The sequence below is a fragment of the Agelaius tricolor genome, unplaced genomic scaffold (genome assembly GCF_023055355.1).
Source record: "Agelaius tricolor isolate 1412-34295 unplaced genomic scaffold, bAgeTri1.0.p SCAF_11, whole genome shotgun sequence".
NCBI lineage: Eukaryota > Metazoa > Chordata > Aves > Passeriformes > Icteridae > Agelaius > Agelaius tricolor.
This window is the reverse complement of record NW_027269271.1, coordinates 10,954,529-10,978,439: the sequence shown is the minus strand read 5'-3', so window position 1 is coordinate 10,978,439 and position 23,911 is coordinate 10,954,529. Positions and strand designations below refer to the sequence as shown.

Genomic DNA, 23,911 nt, shown 5'->3' with positions numbered 1-23,911 from the left:
AGTAGTTTTCTCATTACAAGTCACTCAAAGTGAACGATCCAAGTCATCTAAAGAACAGAGCAACAATTAATTTTCAAAGAAACCACAAAAAGGTTATATGAAATTATCCTCATTAAGATCCATTAACATTTTAAAATACTTGATGGCTTTATGCAGAGAAGCACAAGAGATATGCTTTTCAAACTGTAGTGATGAAAACATAATGAGCAGATTTTTGTCTCCTGCTACTGTGTGTGATACAATACCGAGGGATAATGAGTGTTCCTTCAGGCATCTGACCACCTGTAACAGAAAATTCTTTTCTATTCAAGTCTGAAAGATCTGAGAAAAACCCTACTCATTCTCTAGATGAGTTAGCTTCTACTTAAGATGTTTAGTTAATAACCCCAGTCCTTCTCCATGCCCTTATCAATTAAAGGAGAATAAATTTCTGTTGCAGTTCTGTTGTTAGTTCAAACAAGAAAGCCTTAATTCTTGACCATGTATTGACACAGCACTGATGCTGAAACTCAAGTGCAACTCAACTCTCATTGGATAACCTAATCAAATGCTTAGAATGCTTTTAAAGCTGTTGTATTGACCAGTGTATCTTGATTAATCATAAAATTTTAATTTTTTATTGTGGAATTCAAATGAAAGAATTATCTTTACAATTATAACAGTAATTATGCACAGCAGTCATAAAGTCAGGAGTATAAGATTATGGATAATTTGAGAATAATGTGAAACTATTCCAGGAGTTATGCTAGGCTTATTTTCTCTGTTTTAGATCAGGCTATTTACAGAACTAATCCTAATAATGGAAAGATGCATGTTACTGAAATAAATGAATTAATTACTTCTCTAGTCACTTTAACAGGAGGCAATGCTCTTTTTATTTTAATTGTACAACATACCAAACAATATGTCTAATACTTAAACAAAAGGGAAATAAAAATAAATCCAAGAAAAACTGGTGTGGTTGGTATGAGCATCTGCTGACTTTTATAAAGGCGCTTAGTTTTACTGACACTTCCCACTGCAGTTCCTAAAAATCTGACACACTAATTATTTAAGCTGAGACTATCACCATTTTGAATGTACTTATTTCCCTTTATTTACACAGATTACACATACTGACCAAAACAATATGCTAAGTGATAAAACTGGCTTCCAGAAAATAGATGTTAAGTTGCTGAATGTCTTTCATTTAGTACCAAGATTTTCAAAGGTTGGAAAAATGATTGAATTAATTTTGAAATCAGCTGTTTATACTCAAATCAACCACTATTAAAATCCTACCATTGCCTGCTACAAATATTAATAGTAAACAGAGTACCTGCTCACTAGCTTTGAGAAAGGCAGAGCAGGTGCACAGTCAGTCCAACTGGAGAATGTGACTTCTGCCACACCATGTGTGACATTCAATTAAGTAGGATCAGAAGCACTCTCCCATTGGGAAACACACTTTGAGAAAACAGGATTCTCTTCTCCCTCTTCTCTCCCTCATCAAGATCATGTATGAAAATGTCTTCCTATTTCAGGACAAAATCATTCAATCTGAATAGAAAAACTTCTAAAAACCAAAAAAGCATGTAATACAAATGAAGGCTAAACCAAATTTGCTGCTCCATTTCCTTTTGTTTCTAAGCATTAACCTTCCCTCTTTCCAGTTCAGCCTAAAGCATCACCCTCATCCCCATTTCCTGAGAGGAAAATGGAGAGCCACCTTCACTATTCCAATTCAGTTGAAGAAATCTGGCTTTTCATTTTCTTCCCCCATGAACAAATGTATCAGTCAGTGATCAGCCAGGTTAGCAGATAGCAGACTGTAGTCAGAGGTACAATCCTCCAGGGGGCTCAGAAAATACACTTGTGCTGTAACCTCTCGCCCATGCCAGCAGGTACAGCCAATTTGATTTCCACAGATGAGCAAAGAAAAGAAAGACTGATATCATCAGCACATAATGGCAACAGAAACAGGACAGTAATTGCCTTGTTTGCAATGGGAACCAATGTACTGACTGTTTAAGAAGCTCAGCTCACGAGTATGTGAGAAGTACATTTCCCATTTCTTTCCGTCTTTACCTCTTCACTGTCTGAATTTCTTGAAATGTAATTTTTACAGATGTAGATATTTTTGCATCTGTTGGGATTTTTTAAGTAAAAATTTGAAAACATTTCATTCACTGGCTGAAATCTACTACTTCTTGACAGAAAATATCATATGACAAAAGCCAACTCCTATTTGAAAAGACATAGGAGTCAAATTTACAGTTTTACTATGTCTGTGATGTAACATTAGCACACAATGTTAAGACCTTTCAGATTAACTGAGATGAAGCTTTAGATCTCCCTGCAAACTTTTAAAGAAATTTAAAAGGATAAACTTAAGCATGTATAATGCTTTAGATTTCAAGTTTTTTCTTCAAAATCTCCACTTATAAGTGATTTAAGTAGACAATGACCTGACTTTTAATTGTATCTCACTTTATATTTACTGTATATTTATCTTCATTTTTAATGCTGAAATGCATTTTACTACTCCCATTACCTACAAGAAAGAAAACCAGAAAAATAGAAACTGTCCTACGAGAACTTCAGCAATCTCTCAGTTTACAAACACTCACATCTTCAATTTTACACTTCATTAATGTACCAGGTGGTGTTAATGGGCCCCTCTGATGTGTGCACAGATCTTGCATGGTTGCCTTTATTCCCTGACCTACACATTTGCAACTGTGGCTCAAGAAACATCGAACACAAATGAAGTACAACAAAGATTTAGTTCCCAGATCCCAGTTCACACTCACAGAAAAAGGGGTCAGCTCTAATCCTATCCAAGGAATTAGAGCTCTCCAACAATTTTTTGTTCAGGAAAGGAAGACTTTTGCTGGAATGAAATAAAATGCAGAAGTGGTTGGGAGAGCTGTGTGACACCTGAGGTTACCTGGGAAGTTGAATAACTGCAGTGGCTGATGGCTAGGGTACTCGTTGGGAGTTCTAGGGAGGACACAAGTCACAGAGCACAGGTCTCCCGCATGCAAGGTCAGTGCCTCGGCTGCTCTCCTAGGCGTGGCTATGCCTCTTGCCTCTCTGCTGCTTTTATTATGCTGCTGGATGTTTAAGAGTTAAACAGTGAAATAAATCTTCATGCAAGTGATGCACTTCATTAGTTGCAAAAGCTTCAATAATCTACCCAGAAAAAAATAGATACAGTTAGGAATGTACTGAATTGTTGATGACATGATTTTATCCTTTTTACAAGTATCAAAACCCAAATACTGTCTTTTGTTTAATTGCAAGGTACTTAAATTTGGGTTGCATTTTCTCTCTGTTATTAAATCTAACCAGATAATTAGATATAACTTTTTTGCAAATAAAGAAACTGAGGCAAAAGGCTTACCTATCCAGGATAAATAATCAGAGCTGCAAAAGAGTTATTAACACAGCATACCAATATGTCAATCCTACAGACTTTCATCTCTCAAAGAATATCCTTGTATAAGAAATGTATTTGAGACACGATATAATGATTTCCTTTCTACCAATAAACACCACATACTCTTTCTGCATCAGGCATGGAGCACACCTGCCATTTTCTTCAGATTAGCACATCACCATCCAAATTGCATCAATCCATCTGTTACTAAAATGTATGGTTACGTTATCAATATCACGTATAAGAAGCTATGAACACAAATTCGTGCAATTCAAAATTATTCAATACCCATAAGAATATTAAGATATTATTTCAATGTGGCAGTCTTATCTACCTAATACTTCCCAGACCTCTCAGAAACAGGAACTAAGATCCATTCCACAGAGCCAAATAAATGAAAAAAAACTACATATTTTTTCAACATAAAACTGTAATTGCCATTTTCACATCCAAGACAGGTAATAATAAACAGTAAAGATGTTTGTAATAGCTGGAACAAAAACACCTGAGTTAAGAGTACAAGTTCTTGCTGCAGACTGGTCTCATGAAACACTTAAAACTTGTATTTGGCAACAACCACCAAAGCAAAATTTAAAAAACCCTAAAATTTTACACATGAAAAAAGCCTCAGTTTCTTTACACCCATATGCATCAGAATAGGCATAAATATATTTTAATGTTTCAATATATCCTTCCATTGTAATAAAACACCAAACATTTGTCGCAGCCACTACATACGGACCACATCTTTTAATAGTTGTGTGCAATACTTATGCCCAGAAGGTAGAAAAAAGAAGGCAAAAACCCCCACCTCACATTTACAATATGCATTCAAACATGTCTAGCTCTACTCAGAGAAATCTCCTCATAGTGGTATTGATACACAGATGGAGAACTTCAGTGTGAATAAATGGAGGAATGCACTGGGGGAATGTGACATTTTCCAATTGCATATAAATTGCTAGATAGGAAAGAAGATTTTTTTTTTCCCCCTGTAAGGAAGACATAATTATATGAGATCATTGGTAAATATTCTGGGTCTGACCTCTTTCTAGCAAAAGATACTAGAATTAAGCCCAGGCTTATAAGAGGTGACTAAACAGTACTGTCCAAGGTAGACTTTTCTTTTTCAGTTTTTTTCTCATTGTTTTATCTGGTTGTGTCTGACAACTTGGTGAAGATCCTGGCTGCACAAGTATTCAGCACCATTTTGGATGCTCTAAGATTAGATGTGCTGCCTCCTGCTCCTTCCCAAGGGGCAGAGGATTGTCTGTGTCCTGGGATGTATTTGCCATCCTCTGCAGGTGACCTGATGCCCAAGCCATCCAACAAGGTGCTTGCCTGGAGGAGTGAGGAAGTGACTCATACCCTGGAGGGGTGACTTGTGGAAACCAACCCCTGCCTTCAGGAGTGACCCCTTGTAGGCAGCTGCCAAAAGCTCAGGGCAGCCTGACCTCTACCTCCAGATGTCCTGGGAAGTGCAACTCAGTGGAAAGGCTGACATTTCTCTCACTCTGTTTCTCCACAGCTTGTTTTGCAATTTTTTAAGAATTAGTTATTAATAATTTTTAATATATGTTTTGTATTAAAAAAAAAATTTAAGTCTTCTTAATTTAAAATTACTGGAAATAACAGCCTAGGAAATTTGCTTCAATTGAATAACCGAGGATGTCTGAGATAGTGTCCAAGAAGTGACTTTCTGCAGTCTATAATCCTCATTTGGATAAAATCTCCCCATTTCAAATGTTTATTTGGTGTTTTGAAATGAGAATGTTATAAATTTTAGTAAACTATGAGTTGGTGAAGAAATACAGGGCTACTTTTCCTTCCTCAGCATGTCTCAGTCATCAACTGCTGAGGTTTTGGCTTTTAAACTTTAGAATATAAAGCATCAGTATGGTAAGGCTTCTGGTTCCCTGCTGAAGCGTACTCCCTGCTTTCCAGAAAATCATTAGATGCCATTGTAGCTCACTCTATTATTGTAGGATTTTGCTGTCAACTGGGTAGGAAAAAAGGAAGTGAAAAAGCTCAGAGCCACCTCTTGTTTCTCTAATTTTCATCAGTTGATCCCTGGTACCAAATGCTTCTGACTGAATGAATCTGAGATCTACAAAGCCAGTAAATTCCAAATGTATGCCCCATTTTTAATAGTTTAATGAAATGCATAACTTCTGCACTGTTGCAATAAACACTTAATGCACAGCTACTTTCTAAGGCTCCTGTTGTTAGGGATGCTTACAACAGAAGGATTAAAGGAGATGACATTTGAAATGCTCTAGTAGTCCCTCACCTAGCCCACACCTTGCACTAAGGACAGATGCAGCTCCAAACCAGGTGTAAGAGTCATAGTTTTGTGACTTTCTGTCTTCACACTGGCTATCTGCTCTGCTGGCCTTTGTGTCACACACTCCAAAATCAAATCAAGGCACTGCTTTGACCACAAGCCCCAGCAGGTTTGTGGCACTTTATCTGAGTCCTCTAATGCTGATTCATGGTCAGTGTGCTTCATTTGCTGCCTGGATGTATCCTCAGACAGACGGCAAGGGAGGAGTGAGATCTACTTTATGCTAGGCTGCATTTTGCTGTGAGAGTAATCCCAGTGAAATGGGAGCAATAAGAGATTATGAACGCCAGGTTTGATGGATGGACCCTTGAGAAGAAGAAAAGGCATCAGCACCTGTGCCATGGAGAAGATATCCATAGCACTCTAATCCAAATGTCCACATACAGGTCCTTTATAAAGCTTTGGAGGAGTTAGTATTTAATTAACAAGTCGTTAAAAGGTTTTGCTAGCTGTTTTAGAAGTGCAATGAGCTGAAACAAAATCATCCAATAAGCAATAAAAACAAACCTTAAGTATATAGAGAGAAATATTTAAAGACAAAGGTTAAAAACAACAGTTCAGTCACTACTTATAATAAAACTAGAATGGAAATGAAGTTAAAATTGTACACAAAAAAAATGTCTGACGTGTGGATTTAGTAGCACTGAGAATTATGGTTTGGGCATGTAAGGAAGGCAGAGAAGAGAAAAGGGATGAAAGGTAACCATGAACATCAAAGACTATGACCTGTGATTAAAAGAAGCTTTAAAGCTAACAGACAAATGTGACTTGTTAGGGTAATAACAGATCAAATTTTTCTTACACCTGCACTTTTATAAAGACTTTCTACAGCACAGCAATGTCATCTTAAAACCTCATGTTTCATGTCCCAAGCAATCTGCTTTAAAGCCCTAAGAAGAGCTTTAATGAAGAGCAGTCTTTCAAAAGAAAGAATAAAATACATATTTTACAGCTTCCATAAAGTCATTGTGCTATAGTTTTTCTTGATGCAAATTGGAAAGTTTAGGTATCCACCTGAAATGCACCAAAAGTCAATGAAAGCTGCTTGTTCAGACAGAAAGCCAAAGAGCACATCAACATTAGACATGCTTAAAAAATAATAAATTTATATGTATCTTAAATTATTAATGGCCCACATCGTAGTAAATACAATCACTTTCCTGTTTCTTTACCATCTCCTCTCTCCTGTTGCACTGTGTTTTTCCACATTACTCTGTTCCATGAAGTAGGGAATCATCTGCATTATACATATGCATGCAATGCCTTCCTTCTGTTTTTCAATAATGCTCCTTTCAGTGGAGCCTTGAGCGTGCTGGTTTTGGCTGCAACAGAGTCAGTTTGCCTCACAGTAGTGGCTATGGGACAGCTTTAGATTTGTGCTGAACACAGTGGTGATGATATAAGAGATGTTTTTGTTATTGCTGAGCAGACCTTGTGAGGCTGCAAGGCCTTTTCTGCCTCGTGCAGCCCCAGCAGTGAGGAGGCTGGGGAATGCAAGGGGCTGGGAGGGGGCACAACCAGGACAGCCCCAGCTGGCCCCAGGGATGTGCCACACTGCATGGAGCCAGGCTCAGCACAGAAAGGCTTTTACCTTCCCAAGCAGCCCTTACCCTGATGGAGCCCTGCTTTCCTGGGCATGCCTGAACACCTGTTAGCTCCTTGTTTTGCTTTACCTGTTACACTGTCTTTATCTCAACCCATGAGTTCTCTCACTTTACTATTTGGACAAGACTACAGTGACTCCTTCTTATCATGAGAAGTTACTCTGTTATTTTGTTTTTAAGAAATGTCTTTAAATATTTATTCAAAGTGGCTTAAAAAAATCTGCAACAAACATTTTAATCAAAGACTGTGAGTTAACATTGTTTTCTATATCACATTTTTGAATGTGCAATTTTTGAATATGCAAATTTATAACTCATTTTGTAGCAGTGCTAGTGATGTAATTAATGAATTACATCTCTCTGGAGAAAAAGCAATACACAAAGCATAAAACCTAAGTAAAGGCCTTAAGCAGATAATTGAAGGGTCTTTATTTTTCTGTGTACATGAAATTTACCTGATTCTAAATACAGACTCTAAGTCTGTTTGAAATGGAACCTAAAGAATCAGCAGAGCCTGTCACCACCAGATGTGCTGCTTTAAGGACCAACAGAGCCCTAGAAGCCCATGGAGTTCCCTCCTTACATGGTCTGTGTCCAGTATTTTGCCACATTATTCTCTGAGCACTCACGGAACTGAGCACAAGATTATTGCCTCTGCTGTGCCTGTGGCTTCATTCTCCTTCAGCTCATCAGCCTGCAGAGTTCCAGAGCTTCAGATGAGACATTTTGAAGGCCTCCCCTCCTTTATACAAGAGCAGATACCTGCTACAGAGTTCCCTCATTTCCATTTCATGCTACACCAAATTGATTGCCACACACAGCACATAGTACGGTGTGGGGACAATGTTACTCTTTCAATCTTATGGTGACAGCAACTTGTAAGAAAAAAACACAAGAAACATTATAGATAAGACAGCTCTGTTCATGGTCCTTTAGGCACTTCAGGACAAAACATTAAAAATAAAGATCTAAAGATCAAAAATTATAAGAGATTATGAAGTTGCTTCACCAAGGGAGGTGAAAGTTTGAAAGATTTTCTTCTTTCTTTGTGTGAAGTCAGTACATGGAAATTCCATGTCTGCAGATTAATTTTTTAAGAATTTCCTTTTAATCTCATAGTACTATCTTTAACAAGTAGTCTTACTAGAGCTTTGCTGCTTTTTCCTTCTGCTTACAGCATTAATTTTTTTTTACAGAAGTAATTTTTAACTTTCCTTCAGAAAATATTTTCTCCCTGTCAATTGCATTTTCATCCAATGAAAGTGCTAAAAATCAAGTTCAGATTTGAGGCTGCTGACAACTGGGAAAAAAATTCCATTTTAGGACACCTGCTAATGTAGGAGAAGATAATAAAACTTGAATTGTCCATTCTTATTCTCCCCAAATTCCATAGGTTAGGCTGAGGCACAGAATGAATTACAATAGAACAATTAAACCCTTCTATTTAAGTCCCCAAAGAAGAGACTCTAGACCTATTGCCATAATATTTGCAGATGAATAGTACAATAATTCCTACAAAAAACCTCCCATCTCTTGGTATCTCAGGGAATATCTCTTTGCCAGCTCACTAGACCTAGACCTTTAATGCCATTTCACTACTGGCTGATGTTCAGTCATTTAGCACAGGAAGATGAACAAACCTATTGCAAACCTGCCACGTGTGCTGTGTCTCTTCAGCTGTACAGTTTCATCCATCAGCTCAAATTTAAAATCTGCAGACTGCTTTCAGTACAATAATCAAGAAACTGAAGGCAAAATATAAAAAGCATCATCTCATGCCACTACTATTTCACAATATCCAGAAGGGCTCAAACTCTACTTAAGAGAGATCTGTCAATTTTCAAAATACATTGTTTAGAGAAGGTGCAGGAACAGCAGCAGAACTGGCAGTAGCACCACAAAGCAGAACTGCCAGCCCTGCTTAGCTGCACTTCAGAGCATCCTCAGGAACCAAGACAAAGAGCTCTCCAGCTATCTCAGGATGCCCTCCGCACCTACCACATTTAAAAACACAGTAAGTTTTCTATATCACTAAACCTTAGAATTCTACCAAGTTGGATAAACATTATGCAAACACTGTAGATTTACAGCATATGTTCATAGAAGGTTAAGCCCTATTGAGAAGTACATATTTAGCTGTGTATACACAATTACAGAATAGGTACTCTAAGCACTAAATTACATTGCATACTAAGTAGGGAGACTAGTTCTTCCTGTAGAGTAAACAGTTTTTATTCTCTGCTAGAGAAAAACATAAAAGGAAAATAAATGTTTAACAGACAGTTCTACTGAAATCATTCAGTGACAAAAAAACAAAATACAAAAAAAAATATGGCAATGCTTCAGGTGTACAGAAATTAGTTCTAACAGGAGGCAATTCTCAAAAAAAAAATTTCTCAGGGTATTTTTGGTATCTTTGTTACCCTGTAGCTGTAAAAACTGCAGCAATTGTACATGTTGGCTACACATATCCTGTCAGCCTTTCAAGTGTAGCCCTATCCTCACAGACACACTTCCTAAAGCTCAGGCTGCCCTCTTGCTTTTCCCTGCTATATCAGAGGGGAGCAGGGCAGAGGCCTCGTTTGAAAGATTCCCTGGGGTTTTTGAGCACAAGGATGTGCCCCTACCTACCCTCTTGCAGCTGCAGGACTGAAGGCTTGAATTTCTGCTCACTTTTGCCCACTGCAGGAGAGAGAACAAATCTTATTGGCCACTAGAAATCTTCATCTATCCCCTCCTGCAAATGAAAGTGGATGTTGTTATGGAAGATCCCCAAAACTGCACTAGTAAAGAAAGGAGATGTGAGACAGCAAGCAGGACACAGACAGATGGAAATTTGGTGCTAGGAACCACAGCAAGATTTATTACTAACTGGCAACTTTTCTCTTCCAGCTAGCATGCATTGAGGTTTAAAACAAAAGGACTTCTGATATCTTGAATAGTAAATGTCATCTTCTGAAAGGGCTGAAATACATTTTCTGCTACAAATTACTCACTAGGCTACTGACCTGATAGCGAGTGATTGCCCTCAGCCTGTGCACCTATGGAAAGACAGGCAGGCAGGTACTAATAACTCCTCTGCACCCTCTTTACTTTTCAATATTTTTCACAGGTTTCTCCTTTTCTCTCTCATGTTCCTTTCACAGTCCCAAGTGGAAGGTAAACCAGGTAATGTTTGAGTTAGATATTTGACTCAATTTGGTTAAATTTACTTGGAAATCAAGCAAAGCAGGTATGACCCACTTCAGTCACTGCTGTTGAACTATGATTTAACAGTGGACAAACATAAGAGCAAAGAATATTTACTTATAATGAAGCAATCCCTGTAGAGTTTTGTCTTTCTGGCAATAAGGAGGGTGTGTACCTGGGTAGGACAATGACCACTTAACAAAAAAATAAACACAAAAATGACCATTCTAAGAAATATTTAGCCAGCTCCCACTGAGAATACTTGTCCACCAAGAAATGCACTTTTCCCCTTGCTGCCACTTCGCAGGTGCCCTGCACAGAGGTACAAGCCAGTCTGGGACAGTCAGCAGGGCAAAATCACTCAGGTGAGAATATTGGAGGACATGGCACATGGCATTTGTGGGAAGAATTCAGTTACTAACGCTTTGAAGGATGCACAAAATATTAACAGTAAGCAAGCATGACAAGCATGACAGTGAGCAGAAGGGAAGCCAAGTGTGTGGCCTTGACTGAAAACTCCAACAGTGGCAGGGAGGGGATTTAGGGCTCCTCCTCCAGTTAACTGGGCCCTACTGATGCCAAATTCAGATCCCTGAGTGGGCACTGTGTATAGCACCAGAGTCAGGTTGTTGTTCTCTGCCAGAGAAAAGATAATGGAACCACGGGCTAATAACCTGGGGCTCATTAATGTTTCTGTAGTAGCTGGAATATATCAGGACAGCTTGAAGCAGCACCCTCCATGCTCTGCCTGCTCCCAGGGTGGCAGCCCAGGATTACACTCAATTACTTTAGGTCTTTGTTTTACAGCAAATGGAAAGGATGGAAACTAAAGCTGCACTCCAATTGAATATAAAAGTAATTCCAATTTATTAAATTATTACAGACCACACAGTTCTTGTGGAGCTACTTCTGAAGAGTATGTCTTACTAAATCTCTTAAAATATATTGACTTTGCCAGCTTTAGCCCACATGGCAGCTCTTCCATTCAGTAACCAAACTGTTTCATGTAGAGATTAACCCAGCAATCCCACACTTGAAAGAGATCGCTGCAGGACTTCATTCATATTCTAACACCACCATTCTGTTGGGAAAGGCTAATTAATCCACAGTAATAGTGTGATAAAACCTGAAGGAACTGCTAAGGTTCCTGAAAAACCTAAAACCTGAAAGGTGGCTCTGCTAAGGTGCTTCAGTCAAACCAGCAAATTTTATCTATAAATAAGCATCTTATAGGACCAACAAAATTATGGGAAATAGAGGACTAAATCATTAGCTGGATATTATATTCATAATTGGCTGCTAAATATGCCCCTTCTGACATGGTGTTTGTGGTATAACATTGATCTCTGTGTAAGAGGCAACAGTCTGCAACAGCTAACTAGGATTATTTTTGTATGGTAAAATAAATTGATGAAGAATATTTTCCTTACCTTATCCTTGGAATTCAAAAGATTCTTTAAAAAACTTCCAAATTTCAAGAGCTGTTTCAAGAGAATGCAGTCCTGATATGAGATTTGTGATTTACAACTTTACAAACAAGTATGCAAGTTCTGAGTGAACACAATTGTAAATTTGCTCTTTGAACTCATGTAGAAGTGCATAATTGTTGGAACTATTTGTTATACACTTTTTGGGAAATACAATTTAAAATGCATGCACATATGCTTAAATTCCTAACATCACACATCTGGGCCACAAACTCGGAGAGAATTACTAAGGTACCTAATTTTGTAAAAACGAGCAATCTCAGCAAATACAAATTTCCATCTGAAAAGATAGTTAGTTTTAATTAGTGGACCTAATGAAATACAAAACATTTACCTTAATAATCTTAATACTTTAAAATCGATTCTGATTTTATCTGTTATTTTTTTTGTCCTTGATAGTAACTAGAATAGATTTCAGTTCGTATTTTCCTTACACCACCCCCTTGTTAGCATAACACAGGGAATTAGATCCAAAAGTTCTGTTTAGACCATGTCTTCTAAACAACCAATTTCTGTACAGTTCATAGCACTGTCAGGGAGCCCAATGTCCCCATGTATTACTGGAGATAGGAATATTGTCAGGACACAGTTTAGAGTGCCCTGGGTGAAACAGTTACTCCCAGGTGGTAAAGACCCAAGCACCTTGGGCATTCACTAGTACAGAACTTATTAAACTTCATTTCTCACAGTCAGACTCCTCACTTCCCTTAGAAGTTAGAAATTTTAGGGGGCTAAAAGTACACACTCAGGCACTGGAAGAGCATCTGAACATTCTCCCCTTTCTGGGCTTGAGAACAGCTAGGAAAATATCTTCAAATGTTTTCCTGAGTTTAAAAAGACCATCTACAATTTTATTCTGCGGTGACTAATCAAATATTTGCATATAGTTCATTAGAATTAAGCAATACCATGCTTCTCTAAAATTGTCCTCAAGAGAACCAGCACAAATATCTTTACACCCCAACTCCTTGACAAGAGCTGCTGCAAACACCTGCGTCAGAACCTGCGCCGTCGCTTTACGCGAGTGAGAAGTGCTTGGCAGAGAAATAGGCTACCTAAAGGTCACTTCACCTCTCTTCACCTCTCTCACATCTACATCCCTGTCCAAGAGAGCTGTAGTTCAAGATCTTCAAGCTCAGTCTGCAAATGAAATTCTGTGTAAAAGTCAGAAGACGGGGAGGAATGGGAGGGAGGCTGCAGAGCCCGCTTGCCAGGGCAGTGACTTTCACAGAGCCCTGAGCAAGCACACACAGCTCTGCAGTGGCCCCACACTGCTGTCTCTACTTGAGCAGAAATCATCTGGCTGTCTGAAATAACAGCACAAACCAGAAGGAACGGTTTTCTGGGAATAATTTGAATTCAGCCATTCTTCCTTGCAGCAGATCAGACTCAGAGATGATACCAACTCACTCTTGCATGTGAGAAGCAGTAGGGCTGATCAGGTGCAGCAGTTATTCAACTGAAGAACAGTGTGGGGCCCAAAGACACAAAGGGATTGTGAGGTGCAGTAGGGAATAGGAAATGGTATTCCAAGAACCAAAGAAAACACCAGTTGGGAATGACACTGTGCATCTGCTAAAAGCTGGAGAAGATTTGACTTTGCACTAGAAAATAATTAAGATTATTGCATTCAAATAGGTGAATAAAGTGAGACCAGGAAGTGGAAACTGCTGATAGGGCTGTAGAAAAAAATCTCACCAAAATCTTGTTCTCTGTAGAATGGCCCAGATCAGCCAAGCCAAGCTCATAGAATTAGGGAATAATAAATAAATGCCTCAATAAACAGATAATTGCCTTGTTCCTGTTCTGACACAGTGCACTGAGCCACACTGTCTTTAAAACAACATTTAAATAATCCTTCTAGAAACCCCAAATATAAACAAATACTATTTATCTCTTCTCCAAAGCAGGAAATTGAAGTAATGAGATTAAAATATTTTTCCAAAGCTACAATTCAAGCCATTTGCAAATAGGATTAGATCTCAAGATCCTAGACCAGCCTTCTGCACACTAGAATATATGAACTCTTTATTAAGCTTTGGGGAATACTTTCTTAAAATAAGGGAAAAAAAATCACTTTGTCTGAATCTGTGTATTAGACTGTAAATGTAAGAACAGTGCATTTCACTGATTAGGAAAGGATTATATCTTGATAAAAAAATCTGATTGGATGGCTGCACACACTGTAGAGCAAAGAAACACTTCACACAAATGAGAGTGCAGGGCAGGTGCACAGATTATTCTGCAGAACACCAGATGCAGCAGTTGGTTTCAGCCATGCAGCCTTTGATAACCTTAAAACAGTACTGAGGGGATTTTTTTACCTTTCAGTCTTTCTTGAGTTTTAGTTCTGATTCATTATAATCCAAAAATTAATATTAGTTACAGGGAAAAAATGAGAAGAGAGAGATGCTTATCAGGGTGTTCTGAGGCTTCATTAATATTTGCAAAGCTCTCTGAGCTTCTTTGATGAAAGAAGCCATAGAGGGCAAAGTGCTATCTTATTATTATTTTTATTATTATTATTATTAATTAGTTTTCTATTGAATTCATTGTGTCAATATATGGATTGTTGAACCCACTTGCTTCACCAATTGTTGTACTGTGTTCTTTACAAGTGCTCTTTAGAAGCTTCATTGTGGTGATTGAGAATATTGAAGAGGAAATAAAACAGAAAATGAAGTCTACTTACAAGTTACAGACACAAGTTTGAAACAAGCATTTTCTCCACTGATCTGGAAGAAATTGTTGCTATAGCAATGATTACATCTGATTACACTGATTATTTCCTTAGGTACTGGACTGTCCCTTTAAACACTAAGCTTCTGGATGTTTGTGAATAGTCTACCAAAAAAAAAAAAAAAAAGAAAGAAAGCATGACTTAGGGAGTTTAGTTCTGTGTTGCAGTTATTAATTACCTTGTGTCCTGCCCAGGACACACTCCCCTGGCAGCAGGGTGAGGTGCTGCCCCTGGGGGCTTCCAGGGCACGATTGGAGCTGTGGTCACAGGAGGGCCCAAAGCAGCTCTGCAGGGGGACCAGCAGCCCTGCCCATCCTTCTGCCCAGCCCAGGGCAACTCCCTGGGACCCATTCCCTGCCTGGGCACCCCCATTCCCCGCCTGGGCACCCCCATTCCCCGCCTGGGCACCCCCATTCCCCGCCTGGGCACCCCCATTCCCCACCTGGGCACCCCCATTCCCCACCTGGGCACCCCCATTCCCCGCCTGGGCACCCCCATTCCCCACCTGGGCACCCCCATTCCCCGCCTGGGCACCCCCATTCCCCACCTGGGCACCCCTATTCCCCACCTGGGCACCCCCATTCCCCGCCTGGGCACCCCCATTCCCCGCCTGGGCACCCCCATTCACAGCCTGGGCACCCCCATTCACAGCCTGGGCACCCCCATTCACAGCCTGGGCACCCCCATTCCCTGCCTGGATGGAAAGCAGTACCTGGCCTCCTCCACAAGGGCCAGAGGCATATGAGCAATACAGTTTTTTTCCACTAATGACCATCTTAAAGCCCCAAACAGCAGAGGAATCATTGAAAAGAAAATCCATATCTAGAATTCATTTGTAAATCAGTCAACTTTAACTTAATATTTAAAAGTTAAGGCTACTTGTTTTGGTGTCCACATATTTAATTCTTAACACTTCTTTTCTGTAAAGATTGGAATGTTAATTTAAAAGATTAATTTTAAATTTCCCCAGTTATTTCTCTTTTTCATTGAAAACAGTAACCAATCTCATCACAGCTAAGCTCATTTTGAAGTCTCTGGGAAATAAATACTTTTAGTTCAGTGCTATTTTATGTACTTGCATTAACTACAGATAGGAAATCTGAAATTAGTATGATTATTTATAATTGTATTTTTTTTTTAAATATCAATCACTGTTTTCTGTTGCTACTGAAGTTAAAGTACTGGTTGTCAGCTTATGTAAATCTACATTGTTGCAGTGGAAGTTCATCTTCCAGCACCTGAGAATCAGGTTTCTGCATACCAAATTCCAAATCTTTAAGCTGTGTGTGACTCACTAGCAAGAAAAAGCTTCTCCCTCCTGTGCACAGGGGTATTCAAAGGCTGCCTTCCCATTTAGAAAAACCATGGTTATACACTTTAGGAAGTGTGCATTGATTTATTTCCTCAGCCAGGGATACAGAGGAGCACAGACTATAGGAAAAAACTGCTTTTTCAAGGGTCCCCAGAGCAGCCTCTTGTGTGCCAATCACTCACTTTTATCAGTCACTATTCCCACAATGATTTCCATCCACAGGACAGTTTTCCAGCTGGACACCAAGCTTGATACCATTGCACAGATTTGTTTATAGCTCACACTTCTCCCCTTTCCCCTCCCCCTATTTATGTCAGGAACAAGCTGCATTATTTTTCTCTTTGTGAGGACATCATTTAGTTCTCACTCAGCCTTTAACAAAGTTATACACTCATTAAGAATTAAGCATGTTTTGCCACCAACAGATTTGACTGCTGGAACATACTCATTTTTTAATTTAATGCTGTTTTAAAAAAGGAAGGCAAAGCTAAAACCATTATTATGAAAATGAGACTAGCATTTGGAAAGAAAAGACAAGCAATTTCACAGCAAACAAAGAGATCTGTAATAACACATCTCTATAGTCAGCCAAATGCTTTGATTATTTTTTTTAAGCAGTCATTTTCTTTTATTTGTAAATTTGGGATTATAATGAAAGTTGGCAATTGAGTAGGTTACAATTTTAAAAAGATCTGCCAATAGGAATGGCAGTGAGAGTACAGAAAGCTACTATGTGAAATGAATAAACACTGTGGAGAATATATAGAACCTTTTACTCTTTGGAAGTTTGCATAAAGCTGGGAAGCCATGGGAATAGCTGTCATTGCAGGCTGCAGAGCTGTGTGGGATGTCCAAGCTGCTCTGCCCCCAGAGCTGGAGTGCAGAGCCTGCACAGAGCCCCAGCCTGCAGTGCCCTGCTTTCCTCAGCAGAACTGGCAGTGGCAGCTCATCCCTCCATGGGCTGCTCCTCTCAGACGCTGGGATGTGCTCACACACAGCTCACACTTGGCAGTGCTACCTCAGAAATGCTTGCAAAGCATCTGCATTGCATTATAGACATGCCAAGGGGTTTAAGTGTGCTGTGCCTTGTTCACACTGATTTCCTAACTCACTTTGACTTCCTTGATTTCCAAGGAAAATCCATTAGGAGCAATTTCATTTGTTTCTTCCCATTGACTACCAAAGGTGCTAAATCATTCCATAAAATGTTTCTCAGTTTATTACCCAGCTTGTTTTATGACTGCAATAATTGCTAGACTTAGTTCTTTAATCTTCAACACATCATCTCAATGAATTTACTTTATTAGATACATTGAGGGCTAAACTGCTTTTGTATTGAAAAACCCTGAAAAGTATCTGACTAGACTTGAAATATCAAATCTTATGACATAATGGCAGAAAACATAATGATAGCCACACCATTCAAGAATATATCCCATCAGAATGTTTTCATTCTCTAAATGAAGGAAGAGAGCAAACACGTATCTTAATTAACCATTTGATTGTGTCTTTATAGGTCTCATTGCTTTGATGCCTAAAACCAGGGTTTTTAACAATTAAAAATGTGGGCAGACAAGATTTTTGAGGCTGCTGTTGCTTTTGATCCCTGAAAGCTGGATGGTGCAGTCCTCAAAGATCCTTACCAAATGGAAACACCGTACTTAGAATTGAAAATTGATTTCACCACAGTGCAGATTTCTGGCTCCAGTCCAAGAAACCTTCCCTTCTCCTCAGCCTGCTTCTCAAACCCTGTAGCTGTTCTTAGCAACTGATGATATCATCTGACCTTTCCCTCTATTCTCACTCTCTGAGGCTATGTTCATATTTGGGATTGAATATACTATTGAACTGGATCTGATATTTAATTTTGAAATATTAATCCTGAAAGAAGAGAATGTGCACTGACTGGCCCAAAATGGATGACGTGTGGCTAGGGTATCTTATACATAGAAAGCATCAAAATAAACACACATGAGGTCAATTGCTCTGATTCAAATAATATAATCCTCTACTTCACCTGCTTGGGGTTTTTTCAAAAAGACATTAAGCATTACGTACAGGAATAATATTTAATGTCATGGAATTTCATACTGTTTAATTATTTTGCTGAAATTCTTGTAAAGTTAGAGCTTAGTGCTCCCAGCAATGCAAGACACTGACACAGGAGTGACCCCTCAGGATTCAGACAGTGGCCTCCATTGTCTGCCCTGTCTCAAAAGGTGTTCAGTTACTGTTGTCAGAGGAAATTTTAAAGCCAGAGCAGAACTACAGGTTACCTTTCTACAGTGTCTCCCCAGTTTCAAACTTTGCTTTTCAGAGACTAGCTCAGGCAGAAGTGATTTGTGTACATTTAAGAGCTAGCTGACTTGCTGTATATATTACAGCATATGCACTTTAGTCTTGCTGCTGTTTGCTACATTACTATTCAAATTACTGTAAGGCTTTCTTTCACACTGATATCAGATACTGCCACTTTAGCAATTACTAACAAAATACTCAGATGGCATAAGTATAAACATGTTACTTTCCCCTCCAATTCCTGCATTTTAAAGGCTTTGAAAGAAATTTGAGCTTAGCAATAAAAGCTAGCACAAAAGAAAATTAAATAACTTAATTGTGGAAATTTACTTGGAATTTTTTTCCCTTTCAAAGAAACATTTGTACTTCTTCCATATTTAGACACTCAGAAATCTCAAATCTCTGTGAACATTGTTGGTAATTTTGATTACACCAAATATTGGCTGCCTTGGCCAAATGAACTTTTTTCACTGCCTTTTTTTAAATTCAAGTAATTGAAATGCTTATTTGGCTACCACATATACATATGGGGGTCTCCTGTGTGTATAGTGTATATTCTTGTCTCTCTAATCTCTTTTTGTCTAACTGAATCAGCTTTCTTAACATTCTGTAGAAGAAAATAACTTCATGGAAATCCTATTCTCCAAAGTAGTTCTTATGTTGACAGATTTATTTCATTGGGTCTCTAAACACATTATTCCTTTACAGATGCTAAGTATATCATTTCATAGGCCATTTACCTTTATAGTTATGGACATTTTAGGACTATTGAAGTATTAAAATACTAGATCTTAAGCTATGTGCACTGTAAGTTTAAAGATAAATAAACTGAATAAGTGTATATACATCTACCTCACTGCACGCTATACAACAAAGGCACGTACCAGCATGAGGTGGTATAAAGATTTTATCAGCAGAAATTTGGAATAACCTCATTAATTCTGAGTGGTGCAGCCCCAAAATGAATTACAACTGTCAAACTGTGAAGAGCTATACAATGCCAGTAGAGGGTATTACAGGAAAGTTTTGCAGAAATGGATAAACTTCATTAATACTGTTTTCTTTATAGCCCTTGGCTCTTGAGGTTGGCACTTTAAAATCAGAAAATAACAAATTTCATACATCCAGTTGAGATGGGCACATATCTATCTACATCACAATGTCTGGCTTCTCTACTTTTTTAATAACAATTTTATGCATGAGTGAAATGCTAGTTTTCCAATGGTATTTTCATCCAAAACCATGTAAGCACATTTTACCTCTAGGTCAGCAAAATCTCTCAGGACTGCTGCAAAGTAGATGTATCTGACATGATTCTGCCTACATCTTGCGCACGGAGGGAAACCCAAAAGCAGTGAGCAGTGCACTCATTTCTGTGTGTGGAACAGACCTAGCACAGCAGGTTTGTCAGAGCTGCTTGTTGAGGTGGCATTGGCAGCACAGCCATGGCAGCACAGGCCAGGGCTCAGCAGAGGCCAGGGCTCAGCAGAGGCCAGGGCTCAGCAGAGGCTGGCTTTCATTGAGTGCTCGCATTGGGTGACAGCACAGCGCGGCCCAGATAAGCAAGCTTAAAGCCAGCTTCATGAACAAAAGTGCAGGGGATCACTTCACACTTGTCACTCTTGCCTGTCCAGATGGTAACAGGCAAACTATAACCACCCAAAACGAGAACCAATTTTCTAGCACATGATCTCTCACGTGGCAGCAGCTCCACGGCAGTGATCTACATTTCTGTCTTCACCAAGACACTTTGTACAAGAAACTGCCTACACAGAATCTCCAGGGCATCCTGCCTGCTGCAAGCCTTTCTGGTACTGATCACAGCACACCTGTATTCCACTTTCCTCATAGAGGAGTAAAAATAAAAAAATCAACTTTAAGTTTAGAGTAAGGTCAGTAATTTTAAAGCCTTCAAACTGGCATGGGTCAAACTATCTTGTGGTTTCTTTTGTCATCCATTACACTTTCTGGAAGTGGTTATCATCTAAAGTACTACAGGGAACATTCCCCTGAGAGGCATTGTGTGGAGCAGAGGGCAGGCTGTGCTCCATCAAAGCCCACAGCTGTGAAATATACTATACTACTGCAGAGCACCATGAGCCAGAGTCTTCACTCAAGTCCCAGGGTAAAATTAATCTTTTTAAACAGACATTTATCCATTAAATCACCAGTATGATAGCCCAGATTTTGAATAGAAACAACTTAACTTAATCCTATTTGAAGGAGCATTTTAAAAAGTAACAAAAAAGAAAAAAGAGAATGGCATTTACTTTTTTATTTATGTCATTTTCAATATAGATAGAGCCCACAGAAATACTCATAGTTAATATAAGAAAGCACTTCTCAATGTAACTATCATGCAGTTGATCTTATTATGCTACACTTTAAATACTTGGGATTAAATTCTCCCTCTGAATGTCATTTAAAAAATAGTTTTAGGAAAGTAATTCATCCATTCTTTGAGACAGGGGCATTTTTCAAACGTGAAAAATAAATCAGTTATGAGAAAGCTTAACAGCTTCATGATTTGCAATGGGATTTTGCAAAGTTTGGCAGCAACTTAATTTTTAGGATACTGCATTGGAGGTAGAATATGCTCTCTACCAATCAGGCCTAACTGAACTGTAAGGTTCAGAATTATTATCTGTGCATGCTCTTAAAAGATGACATCAAAATCCCCTAAAAATTTAATCTACACTCAGCAACCTCTTCCCTTTAATAAACATGCCTAACTTTAATTCCTTCATTTTTTTCTTTAGCATTAGAAAAAATTACGATCCTGGTAAGCAACTACTACATAATAATACAGGAGAAATATGGCCTTTCAATTTCTTACAGAGAGAGAACCTCATACAAGTAAGAAATGTAGCTTATTTAGATTACATCTGTAGTCTATCTTGTTAAAACAGATCAAAGGTTTTCCCTGATTCAGAGCAAGTCAGGTCATAAAAATAGAAACCATCCCTTTTCACTTACCTAGCAATACAATTTACCTCTCCAAACCTTTCAAACTACTCTCACTATTAACAAACTAGCTCAATGTTACTGCAGATGTACAAGTGCCATGAGTTTTTTGTTATTATTTATCTGTTGCTTCAGATACAGAGATACAGATATTAAACTATTGCATATTTAAAAGATAGTACCAAAACAGAGAAATTGAAGATTAATTTGAATTTTCTTTCTATTCACAGGTTTTCTCAGTACTGGTTTGATTTAAGCCAGCTACCAGTTTGCTACTAAAGGAAAAAAAATCCCAGGTAACCATAAAATTAAATATTTGTTAATCATATAATCTGTTTATGTTTTAACTGACAAAAACTTCATCCAGTGGCACAAAATAGAGCTCTACTACTCATGGCAGGATGGAGTGTAAGGGCACTTCTGGGAGTTATAAATATTTGTTTGCACTCCAAGTCTGGGTCATCTAGCCCAGAGAAGGATTTGTGTGGCAGACAAGGCCACCACTGAGTATATCCCCAGCCATCCTTTCCCTCAAAGGGGAAGAGAGGGAGCCCTGATCTATTGAAATTCTTGGATAGCTCAGGCATAGTGGGGCAGGAGTCTTCTCTCCATTAACGTTTTATTTACTGCCCTGGGAAAAAATGTTTCCCTGTTAGAAATTGATTTAAAAGTGTATCAGGAGATTTTAAAGAGAAAGAGCTGCAAAGAACTCACCACTGTTACAAGCTTTATTAGGAGCTATATTGTAGTGCTACAATTCAATAATAGCTGGAGATGCTATGCTGGTTTGAGGCATAAATTTCCTGTAGTGGTCTCCTGTTCAGTGCTTAGGTCAGGATCACGAAGTCAGACATTCTATAAACAGTTATTATAAAAGTATTAGCCTTCCTGGGTCTCAAAAAGAAGAGAAAAACAAGTCTAAACTATAAGTTATTTTCCTGGCTTACTAAATCACAGACAGGGTTTTGGTCTTGGTGAGCTGCAGCTCAGCCAGGTATTCCACATTTAATTTACTCCAGTCTTGTCTTTACTTGTCCTTATGTCACTTTTTCTGAAGTTGCAGCAGACACATTTGCCAGCACAGGTGAATGCAAAGCTCTGCCATTTATCTTTAACACTGATTTGGCCCCTCAAGAGCAGGCAGGATAGGCTATGACAGAGGGAATTAAAGTCTCATTCTGGGGAAAGTTTGATGAGGTTTTCCCACTGTCACATTCAAAATAGCACCAAAGGGAAAGAAATTGCTGTACAGGCTATAACTATATTGCAAGTCCTCCTTTGGGGTGCAGGGGTGACCTGCTGGGTTGAGGTAGCTGGTGTCCCAGCTCCTGGTGGATGATCAGGTCCCTCTCTGCCCTGTGGGGCACAGTGAGCCTGAGCTGGCCCTGCTGAGGTGCTCATGGTTCAGGCTGATGCAGAGACTTCTCCTCACACCTTTCCATAAAGGACAGACACATGGACATGATGAAAGGTCTTCCTGCACTATTTTGGAAGTCAGAATTAGAGTCAGAGTCAATCTAGGAGCCATGTAACCCTGTCATTGGGATTCTTCTCCCAAGCAATTTCCTATGGTCGAAACTGGAATTGCTGAGCAGCCTCAGGCAAAGTGTGGCAGGCTGGGGCTGTGTATTATGTTGGGGACCAAGGAAGAATAAGCACATTTCTAGCCCATCTAAGCAGCTCTGTGACCTTTGCCAGAAGCTTTACTTCATTTAAGTCCATTTGATATCCTACATTTTTTTCCATTTGGGCTCACTAGAACTCTTTTAGAAGGGGTTGTTCCAGGAAGCTGAATGGTTTTTAATATGTGGTACTGTGTATAAGGGGCTTCCTAGAGGTTTGCTAAACTAATTGATAGCCAAGCAATTAACAGCATTATATCATGATCAGCAAAATATTTCAAGACACACAATATTTACATTTTAGAACCCACTCTTACATTTTATAGTAGCTTCCACCTCTCCCACTCAATAATGAGAAAATGTCCATAATTCTTGAATGGCATCTTTTACTATTTATGAACATGGAGAATGGTTTTTCTGTCCTTGAATACACTTAAAATCTACACAGAAGAGTAAATATTTAGTCCAGTACATAGGGATTTAGCTGTGTGATTTTGATTTGCATTAATAAATACAAATATTTACAGTACATTTCTCCCAGAATATTTATGCTCAGATTTGGTGCAATAAGAAAATCATGAGAAATAAAGTATCAAAAACTACTCTTCCATCAAGAATATTCTCCAATGCAAGTAATATCCCACTGGAAACACCTTAGCTTAAGAGTGCCCTAGGGTGCTTTACAATAAAAGCATTTCTCCATATTAAACCAGTAATATCAGAGGTAACACGAGGAGGAAAGAAGAACATTTGCAGCTTTGGAACCAGCTTTTCTGTACCGTACAAGATCCCTTTTCTATTCACTTCCAGGCTAGACCAAAACTTTGCAGAAACTGCAATACCACTGACACACCTGAGCCAGTTTTAAAGCAGCTAACTCAGGTAGCATGGCAATGTATCCACAATAACACAGAATTCAGACAAGAGAGA

The 23,911-nt window shown here is 38.8% G+C and overlaps 1 long non-coding RNA gene across 1 annotated transcript in view; it reads right to left on the bottom strand.

The window, feature by feature from the left end:
• LOC139594262 (uncharacterized) overlaps positions 1-23,911 on the bottom strand; it is a 172,925-nt gene that overhangs the window by 12,138 nt on the left and 136,876 nt on the right. Inside the window, exons 17-19 of the long non-coding RNA XR_011680566.1 lie at positions 11,989-12,039; positions 10,001-10,106; positions 2,930-3,095 (exon numbers count right to left, since the gene is read on the bottom strand). This is a non-coding gene — a long non-coding RNA (uncharacterized lncRNA). The remainder of the gene's footprint in view (positions 1-2,929; positions 3,096-10,000; positions 10,107-11,988; positions 12,040-23,911) is intronic.